This window comes from Corvus hawaiiensis, chromosome Z (genome assembly GCF_020740725.1).
Source record: "Corvus hawaiiensis isolate bCorHaw1 chromosome Z, bCorHaw1.pri.cur, whole genome shotgun sequence".
Taxonomy (NCBI): Eukaryota; Metazoa; Chordata; class Aves; order Passeriformes; family Corvidae; genus Corvus; species Corvus hawaiiensis.
In genome coordinates this window covers 72,445,850-72,457,564 of record NC_063255.1, presented here as the reverse complement: position 1 = coordinate 72,457,564, position 11,715 = coordinate 72,445,850, and the positions used below count along the sequence as shown (strand labels likewise).

The following is an 11,715-nucleotide window of genomic DNA, read 5'->3' as shown; positions in this document are numbered from 1 at the left end:
CAGAGTGCTTTGAAAAGGCAGAACATAGGCTATAGTCTGAGTCTTTTCTCTAGAATTTGCATAGTGCTGCTGATGGACAAAAGATATAGAAAAAAGCTGGTCCTTCTAGCTAGATTATGGCTTATACATTTATTTAGGTTTTTTTTTTACTTGTAATAATAAAATGCCTCAGATAGTCAGATAGTGCCTTGGTCTATCACAACAAGACCAACTTGCATAATCTCATTCTGAAACAATAAAAAGTTTTCACTCTTTACCTCTGTTTGGTGTTCTAGACCTGAAAATTTAATTGTCAGCTGAATATTCTGAAACCTTTAGACAGAGCATGTATTTATGTGCACCTGAAAGTGTATATAAGGATATTACCCTTACAGAAATTATCTTCTCATATAGCCAAGTTCAATTTCAGTGGCAGGAGTATGTGTTTTTAGTATGAAAAATAAAGGTTATGTAGTCGGATATTAATTCCCATGCAAATTACTTGTTATTTGCAATACATAGTATTTTATACTCTGCCCAGTGAAACAATGACACTAGTTCTAACGGTCTAACAAAACCCAGTTCTTACTGAAGATTATCAAATAAATAAATGTGCATCATCATACAGAGAAGAGGGATCTTTCTAATCTCAAAGAGATCCACTACTTTCCCATTTCATTTTTATTTATATAGTTCTTAATTTAGACACTCAAAAAATAACAAAACACAGAAATATGGACTGAGATTTTATTTTAATTTTTAATATTACAAATATGCTGTGTTTTTCTTCTTTTAAACTGTACAAAATGTTCATTGCACTTTTCTTCAATTCCTTCTGCTGTTACAAAATTTAAGTTTTTATCAAAGAACAATGGTAAGAATGGAGAGATAGCAGCAGCCAGAAGAGCTAAGGGCGCTGTCCTTTGGCTCCACAGTGCCCAAGGTGAAATTCTCCGGTGTTATGTCCTAAAAATCGAAACCTGACTATTTTCTGTCCAAAGACTGACAGCCCAGACTGATTATCTGCCTTCTGACCCTCATGAACTGGCATTCCAAGGTACAACAAAAATATCATCGCTGTAAAGTATAAAAAGTACAGTGATGTTGTCTGCTGTTTATAGAGCTGCTCAAAAGTTCTGCAACAAGAAGCAACACAGGTCCTTCAGGGTGTGTAACCTGCTCTACTGCTCACACAGCACCTGTGTCTGCCACATCCACAATGCAGCCCTGGCACAATCACAAGAATCAGAGTGAGGTAGGTTTCTTCAGAATTTCCAGGTTTTCAGTCAAGTTTTTAGTCTGTAGAGCTGGCAGCCCCTAGGAAATCCATCACAGCCTCTGCTCCCTTGAAGGACACCACATAACTTCTGATTTTCACATACAGAAATAAATATCATAGGAGTTTCTGCTATTCTTAGCTGTCAAAAGCAGCACCTAACCATCTCTGACTGACACCTGAATCAATCACTCTGAGAAAGTTTAAAAGTCTAGATAAAATAAGTACGATGAGTGCTTGTTTGCTCAACGGTAATAAGTCATCATTTCATCACAAACACTTGAGATGCCTAAAGTAGAAAAATATTTCAATACTGCATCAGGCTTGGGAATTTAATTCCCTTTTTTTATTTCACAGCTTTATAAGTGAGTCTAGCAGTTAAGCCAATTATCAGTAAGTCAAACTTCCCCATTTTCTGACCGTAGTACAGGTCTCATCTAATTTTTTTCTGTATGATACAAGATGAGAATAATGGAGACATTAGTGATCCATTAACAATAAATTAATGAAAATACTAAGTTTGAGAATCACCCTTGAAGGATAGTGTAATTCCCTTCCTGATAGCATTCTACCCTGGGAAAAACGTGCTTTTACAAAAATTTAATAATAATTAATAGCTTCTATTTACAACTTTCTTTCAATCAAGAATCAAAGTAATTTAGTCAAATACATTGGAAAAATTTAACTATTACATTTTAAGTAAACAAACTTAATCTACACCGGAAGGTGAAGTTGTCATGCATATAAACATTTTGACTCGTCTAATATTAATCAAGAATACATTTGAATGCATTATGCAGAGAGTAGAAAACAGGCAAGAACATATTTTTAAAAAGGGTAAAAGACAAGGTGAAGTCAAGATCCAAAGCAAGTCCCAGAAGGCACCCACAGCATGGATTAGTCAAAATGTAATGTCACTAGTGAGGAAAACAAAATTTATTTAATTATTTAATTAGCTGCAACAGAGGCGGGGGGGGGGGGGGGGGGGGGAGGGTTGGGACCACAACAAAAATAACCTACCACCAAAGTTGTCTGTAGAGCATAAAAATACTGACACATTCTTTTTATCAAGGTAACAGAGTGTGCTCTGTTTGCTATGTGTGGTAAGAAAAACCCAGGACGAGAGAAAAGCTACAACAAAAACTTTAAATTATACAGTAAATAACACAAATTCAGGAAAGTTTGGTTGCATGTTTTTGTTCAAACATCATTTTAATGCATTAATGTATTTTCACATGTTACTTTGGATAAATTAACAGCCATTTGCAAAGACCTAGCATAGCTCTAACAAGCACAGAAACTACTGATACACTCACAAATGCTTTAGGTAGCAGTTTCTTCTCTTGTATGCCTTCAAGGATTGACACATATACTACAATAAAAGGTTTATCTTCACGCAGTTGAGAATAAGGTAAAGATTAGAGGGAATTCAGAGGTACTTAATTAAAGCAGTTACCCTGACAACATCAAGCAACAGTAAACATTACAGTACAATACAATAACTAGCTTCTTATAGTTATCCATTTGTCTAGACATGCTCTGTTTCTGTGAACTCATGCTCATTTTCAAATCTGCAATTATAAATCTTTCTCACATGAAGTCCCAGATCCTTGCATAATTCCTCTGATTTCAGTGGAATTAACACCAGGTGGAGATCTGGGCCAAAGAGTCAAAATTCTAAAAGCTTCTTGGCACTAGATGGAGATTTCTCTCAGCTTTGTCCTTAGAGTTTCTCGGCTTGTACTCCTAGCCCCTTAAAGTCTTCTGTAGTTTGCTGAAAATCCAGATCTGGGAAGGAAAAGGTGCTCTCATTAGCTCCTTTCTCACTCCTTCCTCTGCTGTCTTTGGCCTTGCCTGCAAACACCTAATTTCATGCTGACTTTTTGGACTCTTCCTTCAGCATTTACCTCCTCTTCAAATCAGAAGTCATACCTGGCCTAACTCAAAAAAAAAGTAAATAACATTTTATGTCCAATTGCCAAAGTAGGTGACTTAGAGCAGGAGCTGGTTTGAGGTTTTCCACATATTTAATTCATCCTATGTCTTACACACACACACAAATATCCAAAATATCTTTCAAAGGACAGAAAGCAGCTCTACACAGACAAGGGAATCTTTCCCTTCCAGATCACCAGCCTAGTAAATTGATGGATATACAAAGCTGGAAATGTTCATGCAAGTACAACTCCAACTATTGACAGCAAGCCACTGCTTGTAACAAGGGTTTTCAGCAGTTTTAAACAAATCAATGATATTATTCTCTAGGCCAGTTCAGTTTTTTCTTCAGACCTCTTACTAAGAGTTTTATATCCAGGAAGCATTTCAAGGATGTTTTTGTGAGGAGTACACTTGAAAGGGTACTGAAAACCCTTTCTGACATAAGGAATAACCTTTGTAAATTTTCCAAACAGGAAGACTCGGGGTAAGAATTCTGTAGTGTTGAAATGTTTACAGTGGTTTTTAGGTAGCTTTTCAAGTTAGCATCTCATACTTCCCCATAGCTTTTAGTGAGTAATAAGACCCGGTTATTTGCCATGCATTTTATAGTAATTTCTCCCTCTACAGTTGGACCCTGGATGTCTGTATTATAGTTATATGGCACAAAGGAACTGAATTTTTTAATTAAAGTGAGAAAGATGCTTGTTTAATTACACTACAGACAATATGCTATTAGTCTAAAAAATTTTTTTAAATATTTTTGCCCTACAAAGTGCAGGAAATATTAGCTCACTACTACTTCTCCCATGTTTATAAAAGAATTATGCAGTGACAAATACAAGTTCTCAGGCAGAAGGATATAACAAATTATTAAAGAGTTGTGGTTTTCCCCCAACTTTGTTCTTTCCAGTTATAGTAGATTTTAACATATTGGTCAAAGTTGCTGAGAATCCTTGGTTTTTCTCATGTAGAGATGCCAGTAGAGCAAAAGCTCCACCCAAATACTATTAGGCTAGGTAGACTGTCACATTTTCATTAGCCATCTCTATGTATAATTGTCAAGCAAAAAAAACCCAGAAAAGGACAGCAGCCCTGGTCCTTGCACTTTTCTAAAATATTTATGATCTGGGTATCTAGACAACTATTTCTAACAAAAAAAATTATATTACTTTTTTTTGGATATTACAAATCCTTCTGACTGCATCTCCCATAATAAGAGTTCATGGTTTAAACTGTTAGCCCAGGGGAGTCAATAAGATGCAAAGTTCCGTACAGAGCTTTAATAAACCTACAGGGCAGAGGGATTGAGGAGTTATGAGTTCCAGCCATGTCCCTTATTATATAAGGCTACAACTAATATTGCTTCTTGCTTATAGCTCAGAAATACTGCACGCAAAATTACTGAAATAAAATAAGAAAAAATTTAAGAATATTAATGCTCAGATAATGAAATAATTTTCACAGGAAATACATGGTCCAGCTGCAAGTGTACAAGTGTCTTAATCATTATATTAGCAAGAATAAATCTCACTAGCACTTCCAGAGCTTGCTTTCATTCACATATGTTCTTCTAACCTTTACCCTACCCATCATGCTGCAATTACTTTGATCCTCCAGCCAAGAGAAGTCCAAACCTTTTGGATGGAAAGGGCATTAAAATTTTTTTTTTTTGCCTTCTAGAGTGGAATTGATGATTTCCTATATCCTTCTCCTTAAAAAGAGTTTGCACGGCATGAAAAATTTTATAAACACATCAAATTCAAGTTGCACTAGTAAAAAGAATTTAAACCACACTATTTTGATATTTTGACTGTTTCTAAAGTAATCTACAGTTATTTGCTGAGAAAAAAAATTTTAAAACAAGACAAAAAAATTAAGACCACAAACAAACAAATCCAACAAATAAACAAACAAACAGAATCACAGAAAGAAAATACCTCCCACAACCCAAAAAGACTAAGAACATTACAAATTTCTGAGTTAAGAACCAGGTCTTCAAAGTGAGAATGAGGTAGACCCAAGAAACAGAAGGGCAGACTTCAAACAGTTCTGTTCTCTAATAAAGTTTTACTTAGAAAACAATCTTCTTCACTGTAAGCATCAACATACCTTTGTACCATGCTTCTGCCTCCTTTTCAGTCTCCATTTGCTTCTTTCAATGCCTGGACTATTTCACTTCAATAAAAGCAGTAAGATTTTGGAAGTGAGAAAATATACAAAAACTGGTCAGGTGTGTCACTTTGTCTCTTGCCACAGACTATCTTACTACTCCTTACTAAACCTACTCTGTACTACTCACTTTCTTACTACAGACATCAAATAGCAGAAAATATTAGGCATCAATCCTGAGTCTTATCTATCTGTCACTCAATAGGTAAGCACCTTGTTCCTCAATATTTCCTTTTCCAGCTGATGTACTCGTTTTCAGATAAATTCTGCTTGGGAGGCGGACTAACTCTGCAACTTAGTTTCAAACTTCATTCTATCTAAGAATGACTTTTTCAAATTTTTTTTATAAAACACAGAGCTCCAAACTAATCTTAGCAAGCAAACCCCAAGACAATTCAGACATGAAATTCTGTGACTACGCTATGTCATCATAGATCTTCAATCCTCAGAAAATGTCGTTTCTCAGGTACCCAGAGAGGAAGGATTTGTCTAGTAAGTTTCAATATACCTTTCTACTTTTCTATACTTACTTTGTGTCTTGTTATATTCATACTTTACTGGCTTCCAAGCTTCTAGCCTTTTTCTCCCTATTGCAGAAGAAGATGCAGTCTTTGTACCTTCTTCCAATTCAAGAAATTTAAACATATTCAAGGAATTCTTTTCCTAAACAGGTTTAATTTCATTTTAAAGCTGATCCCTGTTAGAATATCAGCAGACATTCAGAATATTTATTTGATCTAGACTTTGAAAAAAGCCACAAGAAAAAGCTTTCTTGTGTTACATCTCAGACCTTGCAGAGGGTAATGCAAATTTTACCTGTGTAATACGACCAGTTGCATCTTGTCTGGTTTACCTTGTAGGTTCCTCTACAAGAAATCAAATGTTCTTATATCCCTTTATATATGCTGCTATATACTTGGGCAACATCAACATTCCTTGAATATATTACACTTGAAATGCCGTAGTACTGCATTTTTGGTGGCCACTGGTGCGTGCCAAGTTTGGTACCTTTAATTCAAACAGTTTTGGCTCTAAAAAATCTACACAATCTCATGGCCAGAAATAACCATTATTCTCCAGCATGAGCACTTTCTAATTTGTTACATGTAACCCAATGACCCAAAAGGTCAGATCCTTCATTCTAATTACAAGGTAGAAGCCCTAAGCCTCCTTTAAAAATCATTTAGAGACCATTTAGATAACTCACCTGTTAGGTCATTTCATTCCAACCATTTGCTTTTCAAGGGTCTATTTCAGGTGAAATTGAAGGCTTCATAACTCTTTTGGGTCTTTTTGTCCACTTTTTGTCCATTATTGTAAATATCCCTTAATAGAAAGTTTTTGACCAAGCTCTGGGTTGGTTATTTGGGTTAGTTATTTGTTTCTTCTGAAAACCTGATTAATGTACTGGTCCAGTTTCTCAGTTTCTGCAAATTGTCACTTGTACTGAGTACAACAGAGTTAAAACACTTCTCTCCATCTAAGAAACTTCTCTGTGTTCTTGTAAATGGGAAAATTCATCATTAAGTTCACCACAATAAAAATAGAAAAAGCTTTTTTAGTAAGTATTAAACTACGTCAGCAACAAAAAGAACAGTATCAGATCACTTCCTGTTCAAAAATATCAGGTTCCATCAAGCACCTCTTCAACCAGATTTCAATTTCATATCACAGTCTCTAGGTCAATATCTGCAGTAGCTTAATACAGATACTTGTGAGAAAGTTTGCTATTTGCTTTTTAAAATATTTTTACAAATTGCTGTGCCCTGGGGACAAAACCAAAACCCAAACTAAAACAAACTAAACACAAAAAACAAAAACAAACAAAAAGATTGCCACTGCTACAACTCCAGATATCCTTTTGCGTATGGTAAAAGGTCTAATTTCTATTACAAAGACATTTTCCTATTTTTATTAAGCTTGTACAATCTCTTCTGGACTTCATGAAAAAACATCAATACCTCAACTTTTTCTCAGTTACTACTCTTAAAGCTCTTGCTTTTTGAGTGGAAAAAATAGCTAAAAAATCACAGTTAATTTGGAACACCTTACATAGCCCACATTTGGTTCAAATTAGAAATAGACAGGAAAACAACCTGTTTTCTTTTCTTAAGCATAAAGAATCCTAAAAGCAGAAAGACAAAAGGGATGTACAAGTTTGGGGGAAAGACAAAATAAAGCTTTGAAGAGAAGTGAATACATAGAATCAAGAAAATGTATAAGAGATTATTGACAGGGTCCCACAATACTATACACTAATATGGGAAAATTAACTGGTGCAACAGGACAACTTCTGTTTCACATATTTTTCAAACACTTTGCTCTTAGTGGATTAAGTTGCTTTGGCGAAAACAAGGCAGGGGGCAGTGCAGAGGGAATAACATTTCTACCAAGCCTACTTGTAGGTACCTAGGTGAATTTAACAGCTGACTCTTAACTAAATGCTGGAGACTCTACATGCACACTTTGTATCGATTGGAAGAGAATTTCTTCCTGAAGACTGCAAAAATAGTTTTTGCAGTTTTATTCTGAAGAGTAAAAAGGCAAGAAAAGAAGAATGAGAAAGTGAATGAAAATGGAAAGAAACAAAAGGTTTTCATAGAGAGGAGAGTTAATTTTTTAAATATTCTTAGGATCATTAAATTATTCAGGGTTCTCAAAGATGTGGAAGTCAACTCAACATAGAAAACAAAAAATATCCATGCTCCACTAAAAGTATCCATCAAACAAAATTTTCATTCTTTGCTTGGGAAGGAAGAACAAGTTGCAACAGAACTTTTCAGGGTCTTCTTCCAACCACCCCAATATTTGTCCTTTTATCAGTTCCCACATTTTATGTATGAAGTAGAACAAAAGGCAAAGTATGTGCCAGAACTAACCAAAATTTAACTAGGCTTGAGAGGAGAATTAAAGCTAATCTCAATCCTTTATTATGTATCCTTTATTATGTAACTGAGTTACACTTAAGGGTCAATTTACTTCCAATGTAAACACATGTCCTGAAGTGTCTGAAAATTACTGCCCCAACAGGAAAATACAGCATCTTTTCCATTTCTTCTTAGGCTGCCCAGAGTGCTGGCATAGTTCCTGCTGTCTGGTACTTTAAAATTTGGGACTGTAACAACGCACCAGAGGGGAGATGCAAGTCTGGTGGGAATGGAAGGAAGGTAACTACTGTCATTCTCTTCCCATCATAGACCTTAATTCTGGGAGGAAAAAAGTCATATCCTGTTGCTGCCGGTTCTGAGCTTCCCCTCCCCCTCCCAAAGACACCTGCTCCTGCTCCTTTGTTCCAAGCGCGGGCAAAGCCAAATGTAACTCAGACTCTTTAGCAGTGCCTGATTGGCCGCTCACCCCGGGTCCGCCCCCAGTCCTCCCCTTTCCCCTTCTCCTAATAAAAGATGGTCGAGGGGAGGCTCCGCCCTCTCCCTCAGCTCAGCGACTTTCCTGTGAACAGCTCTGGTTGTCTGTCTCATTTGAAAGCTTCTAACTGCAGGGAATTGAGCGAGCAGGGAGCTATATTTCTCCCTCTTTGCTTCTGCTGATGGTATGTGCTCTGCAGCTGATTCAGGTACCGATTTTAGAGCTACTAAAGTGCTAGATTGCCCGTGCTACCTCTCAAGGCTGCTCGAGGCTTTCTAAGGCATTGAAATACAAGCGCTAGCCGGTATAAAGCTGAAAAGATACCTCCACAATATCCTGTGACAGGCAGTAGGATGTAGCAAAACGTTGCAGAGGTGACAACACTTGCAGTTGCCAGCTCTGCTTTGTCCCACATTCCTTGTTGTGGAGTCAAGGAAACAATATGGAGAATCTGCAAAATTCACGTGTGGAAGCAGAAGACAAAAACACTGCAGAAAACCGTGGGATCTCCTCTGATGCCTGATGTGGTAGAACAAGATAATTTTTTATTCTTCTGCTGAGTCAGTTAGGCACTAAAAAATATTTTGGACACATTATCTTTATAAATTCATCAATCTGTTCTGAGAAAAAAAAGTGACTAGGGTAACAAGCACCCTGAAGAAAAAACAGTACTGCCTCATCAAAAGAGTAGTTCAGTGGTTTAGATCTTTGCTGCTGAGGCACTACCAAAATTCGTTCCTTTCCCTGAGCTGTGGTGACCTGATCCAAGCTTCCTGCTGTGCTGAAAACTGCCTGAGCTGCCAGAGTAATGCTCAGCTCTTCTCTCCACTTCCTGAAGTGGCAGTCCTTCTCAGGACATAATTTAGAACTGAGAGAACATCTTTTTCAGTCACTCTTCTGCTTTTTCAGTGGGGAAAAATATCACTTCAGAGATGATTGCTGGTATCTCATGGGTTTATTGTTTATGCCAAAGAGAAAATTAACAAGAGATGCAGGGCACCCTTGGCATAGACTGTGCAACGGCCTGATTGCTAGGGCATCCTTTGGGGACTTAAAATCTGCTCAGACAGAAGGAACTTGGCTCTCCAACAACCTGGCTAAGAGCCCTAGAGACAGGGCTTCCAGAAGAAATGATCTTGAATTTTCTAACAGTATTTTAAAACTACTCTTTCATTTCTTTTTCTTTCCAAATGTCTGCAAATGAAGTGTTTGCTTTCATATTGAATAGAACATTTTGACAAGACAAACCCAAATAATTTAGTTTTAATTCTTGGTTTGGTTGCCAGACTGCCAAAAACACTAATGACTTACACAGCCTTACAATTCAGAAAATACCATTTATAGGTACTTTACTAATATCAACTAGATGTGTGTTGCTTCTTTTCTTGTATGGTTTTGTTACTGGAAGCAAAAGTTTGACAGTCTCACAGAGGGATTGGTGAATCTTTTTTCCAGCTTTTAAAATTAGACAGGGCAGCATATTGGAAAATTCAACATGCTTCATCAACAAAGAAAGTGATTCTCTAAAGAAGATTATAAGCAGAAACCTGGCAAATTTCGGCATTTTTTACATGAAGACATGTAAGTATATCCAATTTGGTTATGCTGCTGCCTTTTACAAACTATAGTGAAATAAAAGTTCTCAAACATATCGTGTCTTGCACAGCCTTGTCTGCTATTGAGTGGCTGTCTACACTATTTAGTTTATTTCCATTAAATCTGAACCATTATTATTTTTGTTTCCTTACCTATTTTGCCATGTTAACAGAAGAAATGACCAGAGTCTACATTGACTTATTGTCTATTGACATTCACTTCTTGACTTCTTTCATCTCCTGAGAAACCTCAAACTTTTGAGAGGGTAATGCTACCATTTTAGCAATTAACAGTGCTTAAGATGGGAAAATCACAAGGGGGGCAAAAATTGATTAGATTTTCTTCTTAAACGCTGAAATCTGAAACAGTTTTATTTTGCCTTTTTCCAAGCTCTATTCCAGGAGAAAAAGAACAGGAAAATGATTATTCAGCAAAGTATGATCTATATCATTCGCTGCCTGAGAGGATCTCATGTGATCTGATTCGACATAATTGCACATTCTGAGTAGGACTCACACTATCATAAATATTTATGTCAATTGGAAATGGCCTATCCCTCCCTAGAAATTACTGGACATTGTTAATTATCATCACGGAGTAAATCAGAAAGGAAGAAAGACATGGACTCATCTCTCCTAAGCCAACCAGCTGAAGTCAAATTCAATCTTAGCAGCTCCAATAGCATAAACCTGCACAACGCAAGTTTTACCTGACTCACAGCTCTTTATGGATCAAATAACACCATACTGCACAGCTACTTCAAAGCAATCTGAAAGTAAAATGGATATAAATTTAATCAATTACAGCAGGACCTAGTTTCTTTGATAATGTTCACAAATGGCTTGTCAAGGGGTACAGAGCTGAGGAAAATGTGTATATGGATATAACCTGCAGTTATATACCTCAAAAAGTCAAATAGGTCTATTTTCAGACAGCAGCACAAACTATTCATCCAAGTACTGTAATTCAAGACAGGAATTGATTCAGCTGTCCGTAAATTTCGAAATGGAAAATACCCGTTATGGTAAGTAGTAGTTCAGTGTACTTACTGTGTCTATGAACTTACTAAGCACTAACTGTCAAGTACTTACAAGGTTAAAAAAAAAGAGAACTTGGGTTTCATGTTAAAGTACTTAATTTCTTTCCCAAATTAGTTCTCTTCTGGAAGATAATGCCTGATAGTTATCCATGTAATACTTTCATTATCATAGAACGGAGAATAACTGCATTAGGCGCAAAAGAGATATGAACTGTAAAGGTCGCTTTCCAGATAATGCAATTCATCAAGGAGACTGAGAAGGTAGTGGGCAAAATTCACAATGAGCATCAATTTCTTTCCTTCACTTTCCTCCACCACAATTTTAGTGGAGAGAAGAAAGTCAGACTCACAAATT

General features: G+C 36.5%; 1 long non-coding RNA gene across 1 annotated transcript; it reads right to left on the bottom strand.

Annotated features, from left to right (window-relative positions):
* Positions 1–2,519: 2,519 nt before the first annotated feature.
* Positions 2,520–6,656, bottom strand: LOC125320578. Its single transcript, XR_007201193.1, has 3 exons — positions 6,570–6,656; positions 5,303–5,368; positions 2,520–3,192 (listed from the first exon to the last, which is right to left on the bottom strand). It is a non-coding gene; the product is annotated as an uncharacterized LOC125320578 (long non-coding RNA).
* Positions 6,657–11,715: the final 5,059 nt, after the last annotated feature.